Raw genomic sequence first — 22,076 nt, 5'->3', positions numbered from 1 at the left:
GTTGGCATGCCATTTGTGTGAGAAACAAAGAAAATTGCCTCAACTCCTAGTGTCATCCTCTCTCGATGAGAGTAAAAATTCTATTACTACCAAGAGTAAGAATTCAGCGACTAACAACTGGTATCAGAGCCGTACTATCCTGTAGCCTGAGCATCTTTTGCTCATCTTCTCTCCCAGCCCCACAACAACTTCAGTTGTTGGCAGCAGCAGCTCCTTCGGACGCTCCTGTCCACTCCTCTCCCTCTGCGCAGGTCTGAAGTAGCCCTCTCCCCACGCAGCAGCCCCCGGTAGCGCATCATGTCTGTATGGCAGTTTCAGCGCTCGGTTGCCTCGAGCACGTGGCGTCGGCAGGAGGCCGAACTTGCCACGGTAGAGGAACGCGAGCGAGCGGTGGCAAGGGCGTCGAGGCTGGCAGCGGCGGAGCTGGCAGCAGCCAGAGCGGAGGCGAAAGCAGCGGCGGCGGCGGATGCAGCGCGTGCGGCGGCAGCGGAGGTCAAGGCTCTGCGCGGCAGCATCGGCAGCTCCATTTCCGCTGACGACACCGCCGACGCGGACCTCGAGCTGCTAGAGAGGGAGGCAGTGCGAGCGCGTCCGGCGCAGTGGGCAGCCGCGCACGCCCACGAGCGTGGCGGTAGCCCAGACAGGCGCGGACGGCGGTGGCGCTCCTGGAGGAGCCACGCACGCCCACGAGCGCGGCGGCAGCCCAGACAGGCGCAGACACGCCAGCGGCGCTCCTGCAGGAGGCGCGCATGGCGGTGGCGCTCCTGGAGGAGCCATGCACGCCCACGAGCGCGGCGGCAGCCCAGACAGGCACGGACGCGCCTGCGGCGCTCCTGGAGGAGGCGCGCACGGCGATGGTGGCGGACGGGTTGATGGAGAGTGCGGCCTTCACAGGCAGCGTGGCTCTCTCTCCTTGGATCGGTACCGTGGTTACCACGGGCTCCAAGCTATCGTCAGGGACGTCGGCCCCGACGGTGGGTGGCCTATCCTCACCAAGACCAACTACGTCGAGTGGGCTGCGGTGATGAGGGTAAAGCTCTAGGTGCGGCACATGTGGGAGGCAGTCCGGTACGACGACGTCGACTATGACCTAGATCGACGGGCGCTGGATGCCCTTATCGCTTACCAACAAGCGGACTATCAAGGAGGCTTGGGACGCCATTGCTGCAGCACGCATCGGCAGCGACCGCGCCCGCAAGTCCACACTGCAGGCACTTCGCAAGGAGTGGGAGAACCTAGCGTTCAAGCCAGGTGAGGACGTTGATGACTTTGCTCTCCGTCTCAACACTCTGTTGCAGAAGATGGTGCAGTTCGGCGATGACACCTACGGTGAGGAGAGAGCTATCGAAAAGCTCTTTCGCTGCGTCCCCGAGAAGTACAAGCAGATGGCTCGCTCGATCGAGTCTCTATTGGATCTCTCCATGATGTCGATCGAGGAGGCGATAGGTCACCTCAAGGTCATCGACGGCGATGAGCCACAGTCTCTCTCGGGGCCCATCACCACTGGCGGGAAGCTCCTTCTCACTCGGGAGCAGTGGCTTGCCAGCCAAGGTGATCGGAAGAAGGGGGAGCCTTCTTCCGCAATAGGCGGCCGCAAGCGTGGCAAGCCACGCAAGGCGTGCAGAGACGCCCAAGCCGGGGCGCGAGGACGTGCTGAGGGTGATGCCCGTGGAGGCGCCTAGAGCGGCGCCGTCGGCAGGCACAAGCCGGCACAAGACGACGCCTGCCGCAACTGTGGTCAGCTTGGCCATTGGGCCAAGGACTGTCGACAGCCACGACGCGGCCAGGCCCACGTCGCACAGGCGGAGGAGGAGGAGCCGGCTCTGTTCATGGCACATGCAAGCATCGAGCTATCTCCAGCAGCACCGGCCACAGCGGCCCTCCTCCACCTTGACGAGCCAAAAGCACACGCCCTTCTCGGCGACGGCTCCAACAACGACAAGATGACGAGTGTTGCCTCGACACCGGCGCCACCCATCACATGACCGGTCGACGGAAGTTCTTCACCGAGCTTGACTCTAGCGTCCGAGGCTCCGTCAAGTTTGGGGATGCCTCCGGCGTGGAGAACAAGGGTGTTGGCTCCGTCTTCTTCACCGTCGTGTCTGGTGAGCACAGGATGCTCACCGGAGTCTACTACATCCCCACGTTGAGGAACTCCATCATCAGCTTAGGATAGCTGGATGAGAACGGTTCGCGCATGGAGGTTGAGGATGGAGTCATGAGGATTTGGGATCGCCGTCGTCGCCTTCTTGCCAAGGTATCCAGAAGCGCAAATCGACTCTACGTCCTTAACGTGCAGGTGGCACAACCCCTCTGTCTCGCTGCTCGTCAGGATGACGAGGCGTGGCGGTGACACGAGCACTTCGGGCACCTTCACTTTGAGGCCCTAAAGCGGCTCAGTGCCACAGAGATGGTGCGAGGCCTGCCGTGCCTCGACCATGTGGAGTAGCTCTACGACGTCTGTGTGTTGACGAAGCAGAGGCGACTCCCCTTTCCCCAGCGGGCGAGCTTTCGAGCCAAGGAGAGGCTCGAGCTTGTGCACGGGGACTTGTGTGGCCCGGTGACACCGGCCACACCGGGAGGACGACGCTACTTCTTGCTGGTCGTCGACGACCTCTCCCGTTACATGTGGGTGATGGTCCTCGGCAGCAAGGGAGAGGCTGCGGAGGTGGAGTGCGGCCACAAGCTGCACGTGCTGTGCACCGACAATGGCGGCGAATTCACGGCGGCTGAATTCATGTCGTACTACGCTGATGAGGGCATTTAGCGCCACTACTCCGCGCCATACAGTCCACAGCAGAACGGTGTCGTCGAGCGGCGCAACCAGATGGTTGTGGGGATGGCTCGGGCCCTTCTCAAGTAGAGGGGGATGTCGGCTGTCTTCTGGGGAGAGGTGGTGGTGTCGGCCGTCTACATCCTCAACCGCTCACCTACCAAGGCGCTCGACAGCAGGACGCCGTACGAGGCTTGGTATGGGCGTAAGCCGGCGGTCTCCCACTTGTGGATCTTCGGCTGCCTCGTGTTCGCCAAGGAGCTTGGCCACATCAGTAAGCTCGACGACAAGAGCACTCTAGGAGTGTTCATCGGCTACACGGAGGGCTCGAAGGCCTACCGCATCCTCGACCCGAAGACACAGCGTGTGCGCACGGCGCGCGACGTTGTGTTCGACGAAGGGTGAGGATGGGCGTGGGACAAGGCGGTGGATGATGGCTCAGCTCTGACGTACGATGACTTCACTGTCGAGTACGCCCACTTCGAGGGAGCTAGGGGAGTAGGCAGCTCTTCTTCGGCGAGCGCGTCTACCCCAGTCCTGGAGCCTCCACCGACCCCGGCGCCTGCTACTCCGACAGCACCACGCTCTCCAGCCAGGACCTCGGCTGCGATGAGTCCTTCGCCGGCTCCACCACAGCCGACATCGCCACGCACTCCAGCACCGACAGGCACCTCTCCGGGCACGTCTACTCCAACACCAGCTCGTGTCGAGCATAGCCCGGTTGAGCTCGCTACTCCTCTCTCTCATGACGAGGAGCGCATCGATGCGTACCACGACGACAAGCCGTTGCGGTACCGTATGATGGAGAACCTTCTCGGTGACCAGCCAGTGCCAGGACCGGTGCCTCACGACCTGGAGGCGTAGTTGCACCTTGCGTGTGATGACGGCGAGCCTCGGTCGTTTGCAGAGGTCGAGAGACACACGGCATGGCGCGCCGCGATGCAGTTGGAGATGGATGCGGTTGAGAAGAACCGCACTTGGGAGCTTGCTGACCTTCCTCGTGGTCACCGCGCGATCACCCTTAAGTGGGTGTACAAGCTGAAGAGGGATGAAGCCGGTGCCATCGTCAAGCACAAGGCTCGCTTGGTGGCACGAGGTTTCGTGCAGTAGGAGGGGGTCGACTTTGACGACGCCTTTGCTCCCGTGGCACGGATGGAGTCCGTGCGACTCCTCCTTGCGCTAGCTGCCTAGGAGAGCTGGCGTGTTCATCACATGGACGTCAAGTCGGTGTTTCTTAACGGTGACTTGAAGGAGGAGGTCTACGTGCACCAGCCGCTAGGATTTGCGATCCCCGGCAAGGAGGGCAAGGTGCTCCGCCTGCGCAAGGCTCTCTATGGCTTGCGGCAGGCACCGAGGGCGTGGAATGCTAAGTTGGATTCCACGCTAAAGGGGATGGGCTTCGAGCAAAGCCCGCACGAGGTGGCCATCTACCGACGGGGCAGTGGAGGAAATGCTCTGCTGGTGGGTGTCTGCGTCGACGACTTGGTGATCACTGGCACCAAGGATGCGGAGGTGGCGGCATTCAAGGAAGAGATGAAGGCCACCTTCTAGATGAGTGACCTGGGGCCTCTCTCCTTCTACCTGGGAATCGTGGTGCACCAGGATGACTCTAGGATCACGCTTCGACAGATCGCCTACGCCAAGCGCGTCGTTGAGCTAGCTGGGCTCACCGACTGCAACCCAGCTCTCACTTCGATGGAGGAGAGGCTGAAGCTGAGCCGCGACAGCACGACGGAGGAGGTGGACGCTACGCAGTACCGGCGTCTTGTGGGGAGCCTTCGCTACCTCGCCCACACACGGCCAAACTTGGCATTCTCCGTCGGCTACGTCAGTCGATTCATGCAGCGACTGACGACGGAGCACCAGCAGGATGTGAAGAGGATCATCCGCTACATTGTGGGGACTCTCAACCACGGCCTCTACTACCCTAGGTGCCCTGGGGCGGCACACTTCGTCGGGTACAGCGACAGCGACCACGCCGGCGACATCGACACCAGCAAGAGCACGAGCGGGATCCTCTTCTTCCTCGGCAAGTGCCTCGTTAGGTGGTAGTCGGTCAAGCAGCAGGTGGTGGCCCTGTCCAACTGCGAGGCCGAGTACATAGCGGCCTCCACCGCTTTGACTCAGGTGCTCTGGCTCGCTCGACTGCTTGGTGATCTCCTCGGCAGAGATACTAGAGCGGTGGAGCTCAGAGTGGACAGCAAGTCCGCTCTGGCCCTGGCAAAGAACCCCGTTTTCTATGAACGAAGTAAGCACATCCGGATGAGGTACCACTTCATCCAAGGCCGTTTGGAGGAAGGGAGCATCAAGACGAGCTACATCAACATCAACGACCAGCTTGCGGACCTGCTTACCAAGCCTCTTGGGAGGATCAAGTTCCTTGAGCTCTGTTCTAAGACCGGGATGGTTCAACTTTCCTACAAGACAACGCACAAGACTTATGGAGAGAATGATGGATAAGTCTCTGTGGTTTTTTTTGTGGGGCTGCAGTTGTGCTCCTTATGGCTGCATGGTGAAGGACAGCATCCTTGACTGGTCCTTGTGGTCTTGCTGCCCAAGGACAGCACAACACCCTTGACTAGCATCTTAGCATCTAGGACAGCATCTAGGACAACATCTAGACTAGCATATATGACAACATCTAGGATAGCATCTAGGACAACATCTTAGACTAGCATCTTGGCATATGCTTGGCTGGCTAGCAACCTATAAATATGTATCCTCAACCCCTCAGGTTGGCATGACATTTGTGTGAGAAACAAAGAAAATTGCTCCAACTCCTAGTGTCATCCTCTCTCGATGAGAATAAGAATTCTACTACTATCAAGAGTAAGAATTCAGTGACTAACCCAGTGCCCAAGTTTGATTAACCTCACACTGAGGCAGTGTGATCGTTTCTCTGATGCTGGAGTGACTGAGGTAGCACGTGCACTGAAGCTGGAGACCCTGGTTATTGAAGGCTGTTCTCGGGTCTCACCAGAAGCTGTGCAGGGGGCTGCAACATCAGTTCTCTACAAAGAAGATTACCCAGGCTTGTACAATCTTGGCAGAGTGTGACCATCAGCCATCAGGAAGGATGAAGCGTCCCTCATTTTGTGGCCCAGATCCAGGATTGCTCGCCATGGATGGCTGGAATTTAAATTTTACACATTTCCTTGTCAATCCTTTTACCGCTGTGTGTGGTTCGAGAATGTTAGCGTGTAGTCTCGAGATTTGGATGTTTAGAAGTCATCTGATTGTCATGAATTCATAATACTTGCCAGTTAGTCACAACTGTGGTTTACTTCTGCTTGCAGTATTTTGGCTTAGATCTTGGGAGTCGCTCTTTCAGCCGAATGTCATGAAACATTGGGTATTGGAAATGATTTGGAAGACACTGTTGCTGTTTTCTGGACGGGTGTTGTATTGTCCAGTTTGGAGTATGTCTTTTTTGCATGTATAAAGTATCGGCTCTAAAATTATGTCAACTTTTACCATGGTTCTTCATATTTTCTGTTTTAATTTGCAGCCATAGACCATAGTCCTCATTTCCACTCACTACTGACGTGTTCCTTTTTTTTTGTTTTCCTTCCATTGCTCGATCTTAACCTCTAGTGCTGAAAAAGTTTAGTCCATCTGTCACAAATGCATGGTGGAATGTCCTTCGATTCTTTCTATCTCCTCCTTTTAATTGTTCAGATTTATGAGGGAGACACATTGCAACTTGAAGGTTTTAGTTCTAACGTTTTGCAGATATATTAAGCATAATTGTTAGGATAAGACATCAGCTAACCTGTGCAGCAACGCACAGATTTTCAAAGAGTGGTTGATATATTATAAAAAAGTTGGAAAAAACCATAAGAAATTTGCAAAAGAAGGGGGAAAAGAGAAACAATTGGAATCAATAGGCAGCCAAATTAATGTTTTTTCTTAAAAAATTAGGAGAGCATACCACCTTTTCTGCCTTTGAAATCCTTCCCTCTAGTAGCGTCGCATATGAAGTTTTTCTGCCCTTGAGAATTCAAGCTTCTCTGAATTCTTTTTTGCCTATTCACCAATTAAAAGGGAAACAAACTATGTTTCTATGATTTCTACGATGTACACATCTTCCATTTTCTGAATAGTTGCATGACTGGGGCTCTCTTGCAGTCTTTTATAGCTACTTTGCAAAGTACTGTCACCTTCGTTCAGCAAGGGCTATTCGGCGTGTTCGCTGGTTGGTTTCTGGGCTGGTTTGGGCTGACTGGTGCTGGTTTGTTGTGAGAGAAAAATATTGTTGGCTGATTGAATAAGCCTGGCTGAAACCAATAAGTGAACAACGAACAGGGTGATTGAAAAGACTATGGGGTTATTTGGGTCATGATCTAGGAATCTTGCATGGGTCAGGCATTGCTCTAAGGCTTTGGCTGGATACATCTGCTTGAGTGTAAACGTCCCGGTCCAGGAAGACGGCTAAAGCCCACTCTATATTTTGAACAGGCCATGCCTGCAAATAACTCTCTTTGCGTTTTCGTCCTCGCTTCACACAAAATGGGTGATCACCGGAGTTATTCACCTTCCAGGCCCAGGCTTTTAACTTGGCTGAGCTCTCCTCCAGCTTACAGTATGTACTAAACTTTGTTGTTACAGTGTCTCGCAAATTTGGCCCAGCCCACAGCATGTCTCTTGCTACAGTACTATACCTCTTTCCAGTGGGGTCTCACATACTCCCCATTAAGAGAATTTGACGTTGTAAGGGACCGTGACGCTTAAGAGGAGGGGCTGAATTAGGCAACTTAAAAATCTACTCTAAACTATGGTCTCTAATTCCACCTAGTCAAAACATATGCAAGAAAGTAATCTATCTAGATGTGCAACTACAATTTTGCTAGGTGTGTTGCTATCTCTACCGCAAAAGAGTTGTGCAACCTAGGTTCTAATCCTATCAACTAAGTTAGGAAAGTAAAGCAATCAACCAAGGTAGCAATGTGAATACGGAAGGTAAAGATGAGGTAGAGATGCAAACTCTAGTCGACGACTCCGATATTTTTACCGAGGTATCGAGAAGCGCTCAAGCTTCCCCCCTAGTCCTCATTGGAGCCCTTTGCAAGGGCCAAGCTCCTGGTCAGGTAACTTCGTGGATAGCCCTGGTCCTTCCACACGCGCAAGTGGGTCTTCGGTGTGCCTTCCGGCAAGCCTCTCCCATAACGCTCCCCGCCGTCTTCACTATCAAGCTTCCGGACGAACCGCTGCGGGCCTTATTCCCTTCGGTACAAGGTGGCGGCCACACCACAAACGTGGTTAATGTGATCTCGCAAGACCACAACCCCTCCGATGTATAACAATGGTGCGCGCAAGCACCGAGTAATAAGAGGTGTGCAAACCTCACTAAACACTAGGCCTAAACCTAGAGCAAGCGCATAAGTGGAGATCAACCTAAGCACTTCGCAAAGCACCTACACTAATCACCTAATGAATCACTAAACACTATGCAAGTGGAGATCACTAAAACGGTGTATCAACACCATTGGTATGTTTCCTCAGCTCTCCACCCCTCGATTGGCCGGTTGGGGGTCTATTTATATGTTCCATGGAGAAAGTGATGATGAGATTGATGATGCAAGTCTTGCTCTCATGGTGAAAAGAACCGCCAAGATGCTCAAGAAGCTAAACAAGAATGGTGTCAAGTTTGATGGCAAGAAAAAGAAATTCTTCACTAGTAGTAGAAGAAAGCCCATCTCCGAAATGGATTGCTATAATTATATAGAACTTGGTCATCTACCTCATCAATGCCCCAAACCCAAGAAAGACAAGTACAATAAGAAGTACAAGGGCAAGAAAGATGACTCAAGTGATGAAGATGATGATGTGAAGAAGAAGAACAAGCCATATAAGAAGAAGGATGGCAAGAAGAAGGAATTTCACAAGAAGAAGAAGAATGGCAAGGCATACATTATTGGTGATTGGCCACGAACATTGAATCATCAAGTAGCTCATCCGATGATAAAAGTGAGAATGAGAAGGAGAAGGTGGCCGCTCTTGTGATTGATTCTTCACTATTTTCACCGACACCGCCGCCATCATCCTCTACACACCTATGCCTTATGGCCAAGGGTGAACGAAAGGTACAAAATGATGATGATAGTAGTGGTGATGATAATGCTAGCAATGATGAAAGTGGTAGTGATAGTGATGAAGAATTTGAATCACCTTCTTATGATGATCTTGTCAAGTTGCTAAACCAATACACTAAAATCATTAGAAAGACAAGAACTAAAAATGAAAAGCTAGAACTTGAAAATGACTCACTCTTAGCAAAATATGACATAGCCGAAAAAGCTAGTGTTGAGCTTAGAGAAGAAAATAAAATTGTGTCATCCAAACTCAAGGAGCTCAAAACCTCTAAAAGGGAGCTTAGAGAAAAACATGATAAACTTGAGGGGATACATAATGAGCTAACCACTAGTTATAATTTGCTAAAAGAAGAGTACACCAATCTTAAGATTAATCATGACAATCTTATTCTTTCTCATGAGTTATTATCCAATGAGCCACATGATGCTACTAGCAATGTTGTTAAGATTGATATAGCTACATCATGTGATGACTTGATTGTTGAGAGCATTGAGCAAGGTTCTAGTAGCAAAGGCAAGAAAGTGGTTGAGTCTGATAACTATGATGATTATGTCAAGCTCAAGAATGAGAATGAAAAGCTCAAGAAAGATCTTGAAAAGCTATCAACCACCAACACAATTGTGATAGAGAATCTTGACAAAGATTATGATATGGCTCTTGAGAACAAGATGCTTAAAGAAGAGAACAAGAGACTCAAGATGGAGAAAAATCATGATGAACTTAGAGAAGAAAACAAGAAGCTTAAGTTGGAGAAAGAGCATCTTAAGACCGGTTTGAGCAAGTTCATAAGAGGCCAATATCTCCAAAGTGAGCTACTCATGAACACCATGATGAAGATGGATAGAAGTGGTATTGGGTACTTGGCAAATCAAGAGAAGAAAGCTCAAGCTCAACATCAACAACAATACAGGTTAAAGCCTAAGCCAAAGAGATGCTTTGAGTGTGGATAAGAAGGTCACTTTGCTCATGAGTATCAAACTCCACCACCACAACCCTTGCCCAAGCATGCTAGACCCTTTGCCTTCAATGCTCACTACATGCTTAGAAATGATTCTAGTGGAAAGATGAAAGTCATGTTCTTAGGTCCACCCAACAAGAATAGGCCTAAGCAAATTTGGGTTGCAAAGTCACTAGTTGAGAAAGTCAAGGGCCCCCATCAAGTTTGGGTCCCTAAACAACAAGCTTGATCTCTTATGTGTAGGTGAACTACAAGATCGGTGGAAGTCATTGGGTTATTGATAGTGGTTGCACTCAACATATGAGCGGTGATCCTCGTATATTCACCTCACTAGATGAAGAAGTAGATGGTCAAGAAAGGATTATGATTGGTGATAATTCAAAGGGCAAAGTTCAAGGATTGGACAAAGTTGTAATATCAAATGATCATTCAATAACAAATGTGCTATATGTTGCTTTATTAAGTTTCAACTTGCTATCCGTTGGTCAATTGTGTGATCTTGGCTTTCAATGTTTGTTTATCGAGAATGAAGTGGTTGTGTCAAACAAAGATGATGATCAAGTTATATTCAAGGGTTTTAGATACAACAACCTATATCTAGTGGATTTCACCTCTAAAGATGCAAACTTGAAGGCATGCTTATTCACCAAAACATCACTTGGGTGGCTATGTCATAGAAGACTTGCACATGTTGGGATGACCTCACTCAAGAAGCTAATGAAGAATGAATTGGTGAGAGGTTTGAAGGATGTGAAATTTGAGAAGGACAAGCTTTGTAGTGCATGTCAAGCCAACAAGCAAGTTGCAAACACTCATCCAACAAGAGCTTACATGTCAACAACAAGAATGCTAGAGCTTCTTCATATGGATCTATTTGGACCAACAACTTACAAGAGTTTGGGAGACAATCTCTATGGTCTTGTGATAGTTGATGACTACTCTAGATATACTTGGGTGTTCTTCCTTCATGACAAGACTGAAGTGGCCGCATGTTTCAAGAAGTTTGCTAAGAGAGCACAAAATGAATTTGAAGTGAAGCTCAAGTAGATAAAAAGTGACAATGGAAAAAAATTTGACAACACAAACATTGAAGCATATTGTGATGAAGTAGGGATCAAGAATGAGGTCTCTGCAACATACACTCCTCAACAAAATGGTGTAGTAGAGAGAAAGAACCAGACACTCATCACCCTTGCAAGAACAATGCTTGATGAGTACAATACACCAGAAGCTCTATTGGTGGAAGCTATCAACACCACATGTTATGCATCCAATCGCCTATTTCTTCAAAAGTTTCTTGGCAATGGGAAGAAGCTGGACGTATCATTCTTTCAGGTGTTTGGTTGCAAATGCTACACCTACAAGAAGCGGCAACACCTAGGGAAGTTTAAAAGATGTTGTGATATTGGTTTTCTTGTTGGTTACTCATCAAAGTCCAAAGCATAACGAGTATTTAATCATGCCACCGCCTTGGTTGAAGAAACATATGATATGGAATTTGATGAATCTAACGGCTCCCAAGGAGCACATGAAAATCTTGAGGATGTAGGTGATGAACCATTGAGGGAGGCCATAAAGAACATTTCGGTTGGTGACATCAAGCCCAAAGATGATGAAGACGACATACAAGTGATTGATCCACCCTCTTCATCAAATGTGCCTCAAGATGATGATAAAGATGGAAGAGTAGAAAATGAAGATACTCATGTCTCCCATGATCAAATGGTGACACAAGCTCAAGATGTTGATGCTCCACAACCTCCCCCTCAAGTGGTTGATAGAAGAAATTCACCCCTACTACAAGCACATCGACAAGATCTCATCATAGGGAGTCTTTCAAAGGGTGTAATGACTCGCTCTCAAAAACTTGCTTTATTTATTGAACATCACTCATTTATTTCTTGCGTTAAGCCTAAAAATGTAGAAGAAGCTCTTCAATATCCGGATTAGATAAATGTCATGCATGAAGAGTTGAACAACTTCACCCAAAAATGAAGTTTGGACACTTGAAGAGAGACCACAAGATGCAAGAGTCATTGGAACAAAGTGTGTGTTCCGCAACAAACAAGATGATCAAGGCATCATTATGAGGAACAAGGCAAGGCTAGTTGCAAAGGGGTTCTCCCAAGTTGAAGGGTTAGATTTTGGAGAGACCTTTGCACCGGTTGTAAGACTTGAAGCCATTTGTATCCTTCTTGCATATGCATCCCATCATGAAATAAAATTATATCAAATGGATGTTAAAAGTGTATTTTTAAATGGTTTCATAAATGAACTAGTATATGTTTATCAACCTCCTGGATTTGAAGACCCTATATATTCTAATCATGTCTATAGGTTGTCCAAGGCGCTATATGGGCTTAAGCAAGCCCCAAGAGCTTGATATGAGCGCCTTTAGGATTTCCTCATTGAGAAGGGCTTCACTATTAGGAAGGTCGATATCACACTATTCACCAAGAAGCTTGGTGGAGAGATCTTTATTTGTCAAGTATATGTTGATGATATCATATTTGGCTCATCAAATGAAGACTATTACAAAGAGTTTGGTGAATTGATGTCAAAGGAGTTCGAGATGTCTATGATTGGAGAACTTACATTCTTTCTTGGTTTTCAAGTCAAGCAAATGAGAGAGAGGATTTTCATCTCTCAAGAAAAATATACCAAGGACCTTCTCAAGAGGTTCAAAATGGATGAATGTAAGCCAATCAAAACACCAATACCATCTAATGGACATCTCGACCTAGATGAGGGAGATAAATCGGTTGATCAAACTCTCTACCATCCTATGATTGGTAGTTTATTATATTTGACCGCATCTAGGCCCGACATGATGTTTAATATGTGTATGTGTGCTAGTTTTCAAGCTAATCCTAAGGAGGCTCACATGGTTGACATTAAAAGAATTCTTAGGTACTTTAAGCACATACCAAGCATTGGTCTTTGGTATCCCAAAGGAGCTAGATTCCAACTAGTTGGCTATTCCGATTCGGATTATGCCGGTTGCAAAATTGATAGAAAAAGCACATCTGGAGGGTGCTATTTGCTTGGTAGATCACTAGTGTCTTGGACCTCCAAGAAGCAAAATAGTGTGGCATTGTCCACCGCCAAGGCGGAGTACATTACCATGGGTGCTTGTTGTGCACAAATTCTTTATATGAAGCAAACTCTTCTAGACTATGGTGTAGTTCTAGAAAAGGTACCTCTCTTGTGTGACAATGAGAGCGCAATAAAGCTTGCTAATAACCTAGTTCAACACTCTCGCACCAAGCACATAGATATCCGCCATCATTTTCTTAGAGATCATGTTGCTAAAAATGATATATCACTAGAAGGTGTAAGGACCGAGGATCAATTGGTGGATATCTTCACTAAACCGCTGGATGAGGCTATGTTTTGTCGGTTGAGGAGTGAGCTTAATGTGCTTGACCTTAGCAACTTCAATAAAAAATGAGCTTGTGTTGTCCCTTGCATTGCATTGTAATATAAAACATGTTTAATTTTTAGTAATGCACTTAGCGCTTGTCTAACATGGTTAAGATAACCGCCAAAAAACGTGTGAAAAAGCTTAACCTTGGATCAAACTTGACAAGCAACTAGATTTACTTTATTGTATTGCATTGCATATGCGTGTGTGTTGCTTTGTCGGCTCTTTTCGATTATCTTTTGAGCATCCGCTGTGTTCATCCACATGTTGCTCCTCGCCCTTTTGTTGCCTAATTTCCTAAAAAGAATTATAGCCGAAGGCAAATTATTTTAAATTTTTTTGAGGGTTTGAGAGAAGTCTCTTATAATAGTCCTAATTTGTGTTTCTTTTTGGTCTTATTGAAGTTGGGACTTGATTGGGAAAAAGTGGCGCGCATAATCGAAGCAAAACAACAACTAAAGGGTGATCGGACGCGTCATCGGACTCTGCTACCGAGTGTCCGGTCAGTACTTCTAAGGAACTGCTGCTGAAGGAGGACCAGACGCTAAATAGTGTTTGCCCAGCGTCCAGTGTGACATGCCTCCGCGTCTGGTCATGTGCGTGTAGATTCTCGTGAACGATCGGACTCTGTGGCATGTCCGGTCATGTGTCATCGGACGCGTCCGATCACCATTTGGGCGTTTCTGGACCTCTCTATACTAGATCGGACTCTGGTTTGCTGTGTCTGGTCATTTTCACCGGCGCGTCCGATCGCTTCAACTCGTGTGGATTAGATCCATTTCTTCTGTAACTATCATGAGGGGCCCCTGAAAGCTCTAGTTTGGTTTTGGTGAATTGATGAAACCCTAAGTGCTAACCTAGTTTATCAAGTGATCATGAGAAAGGTAGCACATTCCAAGTGGTGAAGCAAATGAAGATCATAACATGATGATGGTGATGCCATGGTGATGATCAAGTGCTTGGATACTTCTGAGGAACTGCTGCTGAAGGAGGACCAGATGCTAAATAGTGTTTGCCCAGCGTCCGGTGTGACGTGCCTCCGCATCTGGTCATGTGCGTGTAGATTCTCGTGAACGATCGGACTCTATGGCATGTCCGATCACGTGTCATCGGACACGTCCGATCACCATTTGGGCGTTTCTGAACCTCTCTATACTAGACCGAACTCTAGTTTGTTGCGTCTAGTCGTTTGCACCGGTGCATCCGATCGCTTCAACTCATGTGGATTAGATCCATTTCTTCTATAACTATCATGAGGGGCCCCTGAAAGCTCTAGTTTGGTTTTAGTGAATTGATGAAACCCTAAGTGCTAACCTAGTTTATCAAGTAATCATGAGAAAGGTAGCACATTCCAAGTGGTGAAGCAAATGAAGACCATAACATGATGATGGTGATGCCGTGGTGATGATCAAGTGCTTGGATATGAAAAGAAGAAAGAGAAAAACAAAAGGCTCAAGGCAAAGGTATAAATTATAGGAGCCATTTTGTTTTAGTGATCAAGACACTTAAAGAGTGTGATCACATTTAGGATTGATAGCCGTACTATTAAGAGGGGTGAAACTCATATCGAAATGCGGTTATCAAAGTGCCACTAGACGCTCTAACTCATTGCATATGCATTTAGGATCTAGTGGAGTGCTAACACCCTTGAAAATGTTTGTGAAAATATGCTAACACATGTGCACAAGGTGATACACTTGGTGGTTGGCACATTTGAGCAAGGGTGAAGAAGATAGAGGTGAAAATGAGTTAGTCACACTAATCACACAGTGACCGGACGCTGGTCTCGGAAGGACCGCCGCATCCGATCAGTAGCAGCAGCAGCGAAGATGCTGGCGTCAGTCACTGACCAGATGCTGACAAGGCTCATCTAGTCCTGCTGTCGAGCAGTGCACAGAAGTGTCATCGAGTTACCGAACGCTGGCTATGTCCGGTCAATGGTGACCGGACATGTCCGATCGAAAAATATCGTCTCTGGATGCTTACTGTAAACGACCGGATGCTGGGATTCAGCGTCCGGTCACTTCTGAGAAGAGTGTTCGGTCGCAACTTAACCATTGAGATCGGGCGGCTCCTGTTGAACGCAGAGTGACATGTGGCTCACATCGCATGATCGGAGCTTAGTTACTTCCTTGGTCTTCAAATCAAGTAAATGAAGTATGGCACATTTGTGAGTCAAGGCAAGTATATCAAGGACATGCTCAAGAAGTTTGGAATGGATGATGTTAAAGCTATTAGTACACCAATGGGGACAAGTGAAAGCTTGGATAGTGATGTTAGTGGCAACATGGTGGATCAAAAGATGTATTGGTCTATGATTAGAAGCCTACTCTATGTGACCGCATCAAGACCGGATGTGATATTTAGTGTATGTATGTGTGCTAGATTTCAAGCCTCACCAAGAGAAAGTCATTTGAAAGCAATAAAGAGAATATTGAGGTACTTGAAGCATACACAAAATGTTGGATTGTGGTATCCCAAAGGAGCAAGATTTGAGTTGATTGGATATTCGGACTCCGATTATGCGGGATGCAAAGTTGAGAGAAAGAGCACATTGGGCACATGTCAACTATTGGGAAGATCACTTGTGTCTTGGTCATCAAAGAAGCAAAGTAGTGTAGCACTTTCAACCGTCGAAGCGGAGTACATTTCGACCGGTAGTTGTTGTGCTCAATTACTTTGGATGAAGACTACTTTGAGTGACTTTGGAATTAAATTCAAGCAAGTGCCATTGCTATGTGACAATGAGAGTGCCGTCAAGGTCACCAACAACCCGGTTCAACATTCAAGAACAAAGCACATTGATGTCCGCCATCATTTCATAAGAGATCACCAACAAAAAGGAGACATTTACATTGAGAGTGTGGGCACCGAAGATCAACTTGCCGATATCTTCACTAAGCCACTTGATGAGAAGAGGTTTTGCAAGCTAAGGAATGAATTGAACATACTTGACTTCTCAAATATGTGTTGATGCACCCCATTATATGACATGCCTCTCCTTCAAGCAAAGCAAGGTAAAGTTGATTGACATGTCATCCATCCATTGCAAAGGATTTGTTTAGTGCATCTAGTCATTCCTATCATGTCCTAGGCTCATTCATAAAAAATCAAATGAATTTGATGCTTGTATGGTACCACTATTGCTTGTATGTTTGAAATGATCTAGTGGTAGCATATGACATGTTTGTGGGCTTGTAAACCTAGTGTTTGATCTAGAAAATAAGCTATAAGTGTTTAACTCAACATGGTACAAGATAACCCTTATTTGGAGGCGTGAAGAAGCTTGTCCTTGGATCAAACCGAGTTAAGTATCTTTTGTAGGTGATCTAGATTGAACCAAATTAGGAAAATGATCCTCATTTCACATGGTTTCACCCCAACCTATCTATAATTTGAGCCCGCCTTTTGTGCTAATTGTTGACAAAGGGGGAGAGAAATTCACAAAGATAGTAAGATAGGAGGTGCAAACAAATGAAATGACATTGTAAGGCGATCAATAAAAATTGCACACAAGTAGGGGGAGCAAGCTCATAAACTTGTATGTTGCATTTTGATTGAGCATTTCATATATTTGCTTGCATAGCACAAGTCTTAAATTTCAATATCCATGCTTGTGTGGTGTACGCTAGTTATAGGTTTGAATGACGAAATGAAAAACTAGCATGCATAGGTTAAGTAACTAGACTTATGTTCATTTTATGGAAACTAGACCCTTGCTTGTAATGTTGATCTCATGGGGTATTCTAGTTTTTTAGTATGTCTAGTTACTAATGGTGCTAAGGATGGTATATTGGTGCACTCCGATTGGTATCACGCTTCAAAGGTCCATCTCTTATACCTTAGCATCATTTGGTAGACATTGTCTCCTATATTTCCTATCTAAGCATATGTGCAAGCTACAATCCAAACTCTTAGCACATATGTAGGGGGAGCAATTGCTACCATTTGGAATTCATAAAACTTGTCCATATTCTTTTACACATGATAAATATGCTTGGGCAAGAAACATGGATTCAATTAAAATTCAATTTATATCTTTGTGTAAGGGTTGTCATCAATTACCAAAAAGGGGGAGATTGAAAGCTCTAGTTTGGTTTTGGTGAATTGATGAAACCCTAAGTGCTAACCTAGTTTATCAAGTGATCATGAGAAAGGTAGCATATTCCAAGTGGTGAAGCAAATGAAGACCATAACATGATGATGGTGATGCCGTGGTGATGATCAAGTGCTTAGATATGAAAAGAAGAAAGAGAAAAACAAAAGGCTCAAGGCAAAGGTATAAATTGTAGGAGCCATTTTGTTTTAGTGATCAAGACACTTAAAGAGTGTGATCACATTTAGGATTGATAGCCGTACTATTAAGAGGGGTGAAACTCATATCGAAATGCGGTTATCAAAGTGCCACTAGACGCTCTAACTCATTGCATATGCATTTAGGATCTAGTGGAGTGCTAACACCCTTGAAAATGTTTGTGAAAATATGCTAACACATGTGCACAAGGTGATACACTTGGTGGTTGGCACATTTGAGCAAGGGTGAAGAAGATAGAGGTGAAAATGAGTTAGTCACACTAATCACACAGTGGCCGGACGCTGGTCTCGGAAGGACCGCCGCATCCGATCAGTAGCAGCAGCGAAGATGCTGCCGTCAGTCACTGACCAGACGCTAACAAGGCTCATCTGGTCCTGCTGTCGAGCAGTGCATAGAAGTGTCATCAAGTTACCGAACGCTGGCTGTGTCCGGTCAATGGTGACCGGACACGTCCGATCGAAAAATATCGTCTCTGGATGCTTACTGTAAACGACCGGATGCTGGGATTCAGCGTCCGGTCACTTCTGAGCAGAGTGTTCGGTCGCAACTTAACCATTGAGATCGGGCGGCTCCTGTTGAACGCAGAGTGACATGTGGCTCACATCGCATGATCGGAGCTTAGTTACTTCCTTGGTCTTCAAATCAAGTAAATGAAGTATGGCACATTTGTGAGTCAAGGCAAGTATATCAAGGACATGCTCAAGAAGTTTGGAATGGATGATGTTAAAGCTATTAGTACACCAATGGGGACAAGTGAAAGCTTGGATAGTGATGTTAGTGGCAACATGGTGGATCAAAAGATGTATTGGTCTATGATTGGAAGCCTACTCTATGTGACCGCATCAAGACCGGATGTGATATTTAGTGTATGTATGTGTGCTAGATTTCAAGCCTCACCAAGAGAAAGTCATTTGAAAGCAATAAAGAGAATATTGAGGTACTTGAAGCATACACAAAATGTTGGATTGTGGTATCCCAAAGGAGCAAGATTTGAGTTGATTGGATATTCGGACTCCGATTATGCGGGATGCAAAGTTGAGAGAAAGAGGACATTGGGCACATGTCAACTATTGGGAAGATCACTTGTGTCTTGGTCATCAAAGAAGCAAAATAGTGTAGCACTTTCAACCGTCGAAGCGGAGTACATTTCGACCGATAGTTGTTGTGCTCAATTACTTTGGATGAAGACTACTTTGAGTGACTTTGGAATTAAATTCAAGCAAGTGCCATTGATATGTGACAATGAGAGTGCCGTCAAGGTCACCAACAACCCGGTTCAACATTCAAGAACAAAGCACATTGATGTCCGCCATCATTTCATAAGAGATCACCAACAAAAAGGAGACATTTACATTGAGAGTGTAGGCACCGAAGATCAACATGCTGATATCTTCACTAAGCCACTTGATGAGAAGAGGTTTTGCAAGCTAAGGAATGAATTGAACATACTTGACTTCTCAAATATGTGTTGATGCACCCCCATTATATGACATGCCTCTCCTTCAAGCAAAGCAAGGTAAAGTTGATTGACATGTCATCCATCCATTGCAAAGGACTTGTTTAGTGCATCTAGTCATTCCTATCATGTCCTAGGCTCATTCATAAAAAATCAAATGAATTTGATGCTTGTATGGTACCACTATTGCTTGTATGTTTGAAATGATCTAGTGGTAGCATATGACATATTTGTGGGCTTGTAAACCTAGTGTTTGATCTAGAAAATAAGCTATAAGTGTTTAACTCAACATGGTACAAGATAACCCTTATTTGGAGGCGTGAAGAAGCTTGTCCTTGGATCAAACCGAGTTAAGTATCTTTTGTAGGTGATCTAGATTGAACCAAATTAGGAAAATGATCCTCATTTCACATGGTTTCACCCCAACCTATCTATAATTTGAGCCCGCCTTTTGTGCTAATTGTTGACAAAGGGGGAGAGAAATTCACAAACATAGTAAGATAGGAGGTGCAAACAAATGAAATGACATTGTAAGGGGATCAATAAAAATTGCACACAAGTAGGGGGAGCAAGTTCATAAACTTGTATGTTGCATTTTGATTGAGCATTTCATATATTTGCTTGCATAGCACAAGTCTTAAATTTCAATATCCATGCTTGTGTGGTGTACGCTAGTTATAGGTTTGAATGACGAAATGAAAAACTAGCATGCATAGGTTAAGTAACTAGACTTATGTTCATTTTATGGAAACTAGACCCTTGCTTGTAATGTTGATCTCATGGGGTATTCTAGTTTTTTAGTATGTCTAGTTACTAATGGTGCTAAGGATGGTATATTGGTGCACTCCGATTGGTATCACGCTTCAAAGGTCCATCTCTTATACCTTAGCATCATTTGGTAGACATTGTCTCCTATATTTCCTATCTAAGCATATGTGCAAGCTACAATCCAAACTCTTAGCACATATGTAGGGGGAGCAATTGCTACCATTTGGAATTCATAAAACTTGTCCATATTCTTTTACACATGATAAATATGCTTGGGCAAGAAACATGGATTCAATTAAAATTCAATTTATATCTTTGTGTAAGGGTTGTCATCAATTACCAAAAAGGGGGAGATTGAAAGCTCTAGTTTGGTTTTGGTGAATTGATGAAACCCTAAGTGCTAACCTAGTTTATCAAGTGATCATGAGAAAGGTAGCACATTCCAAGTGGTGAAGCAAATGAAGACCATAACATGATGATGGTGATGCCGTGGTGATGATCAAGTGCTTAGATATGAAAAGAAGAAAGAGAAAAACAAAAGGCTTAAGGCAAAGGTATAAATTATAGGAGCCATTTTGTTTTAGTGATCAAGACACTTAAAGAGTGTGATCACATTTAGGATTGATAGCCGTACTATTAAGAGGGGTGAAACTCGTATCGAAATGCGGTTATCAAAGTGCCACTAGACGCTCTAACTCATTGCATATGCATTTAGGATCTAGTGGAGTGCTAACACCCTTGAAAATGTTTGTGAAAATATGCTAACACATGTGCACAAGGTGATACACTTGGTGGTTGGCACATTTGAGCAAGGGTAAAGAAGATAGAGGTGAAAATGAGTTAGTCACACTAATCACACAGTGACCGGACGCTGGTCTCGGAAGGACCAGCGTGTCCGGTCAGTAGCAGCAGCGAAGACGTTGGCGTCGGTCACTGACCGGATGCTAGGTCACTTAGCGACCGAACGCTGACAAGGATCGCCCGGTCCTGCTGTCGAGCAGTGCACAGAAGTGTCATCGAGTGACCGGACACTGGCTGTGTCCGGTCAATGGTGGCCGGACGCGTCCGATCGAAAAATATCGTCTCTGGATGCTTACTATAAACGACTGGACGCTGGGATTCAGCGTCCGATCACTTCTAAGTAGAGCGTCCGATCGCAACTTAACCATTGAGATTGGGCGGCTCCTGTTGAACATAGAGTGACACGTGGCTCACATCGCGTGACCGGAGCGTCCAGTCACCCCGTGTTGTGCCTAGTAAAGGGGTACAACGGCTCTATTTCGTGGGGGCTTCTATTTAAGCCCCATGGCCGGTTCAAGCTCACTCTCTTGGCCATTTGCATTGACATAGCAACTTTGTGAGCTTAGCCAAACCCCTCCCACTCATCTCCATTGATTCATCATCTTTGTGAGATTGGGAGAGAATCAAAGTGCATTGCTTGAGTGATTGCATCTAGAGGCACTTGGTATTCGTGTTTCGCTGTGGATTTCGTTTGTTGCTCTTGGTGGTTGCCACCACCTAGACGGCTTGGTGCAGCGGAGGAGGACTGGCATGAGTTAGTGATTGTTCGTGGCCATCTCCGGTGATTGTGAGGGGATTTGTACCTTCCCCAGTGGAGTGCCAAAAGGTAACTCTAGTAAATTGCTAGTGTCATTGAGTTACCTCACTTGTGGGTAGGTTCTTGCGGTGTCTAATCGTGTGGATGAGGTTTGTGCAACACCTCTTAGCCGCCAAACCACCAAGTGTTGGTCGACACAACGGGGACGTAGCGTGTTGGCAAGCACGTGAACCTTGGGAGAAAATTGGTTGTCTCTTGCCATTCGGTATTCTCCCGGTGATTAATTTAATATTCATCTTGTGATTGGTTCACTCCACTACATGGCGGTATAATCATCCTACTCACTCATTTATATTCTTGCAAACTAGTTGTGGCAAGCTCTTTAGTGTAATTAGAATTGAGAGCTTGCTTTCTTATTTAAGTTCATCTAGTGGAGCTCTTTAGAGTAGCAAGATTGAGAGCTCTTAGTGAGTAGTAACATAGCAAGTTGTGTGTCTAGTAATCATTGCAACTAGAATTATTGGATAGGTAGCTGGCAACCCTTATAAAGCTAGAGCAAGTTTATATTTCGCTATTTGTCATACTAATCAAATTGCTCTAGTTGATTTATAGATTTTTAAATAGGCTATTCACCCCTCTCTAGCCATATTAAGACCTTTTAGCCCCTCATTTATATCACCGTGTCCGCGCCGCCCTACCCTAGCCGACGCGCTGCCCTCGCATCTCTACCG

The sequence above is a fragment of the Miscanthus floridulus genome, chromosome 17 (genome assembly GCF_019320115.1).
Source record: "Miscanthus floridulus cultivar M001 chromosome 17, ASM1932011v1, whole genome shotgun sequence".
NCBI classification, from domain to species: domain Eukaryota; kingdom Viridiplantae; phylum Streptophyta; class Magnoliopsida; order Poales; family Poaceae; genus Miscanthus; species Miscanthus floridulus.
The sequence above is the reverse complement of the archived record's forward strand: the minus strand, read 5'-3'. Positions refer to the sequence as shown.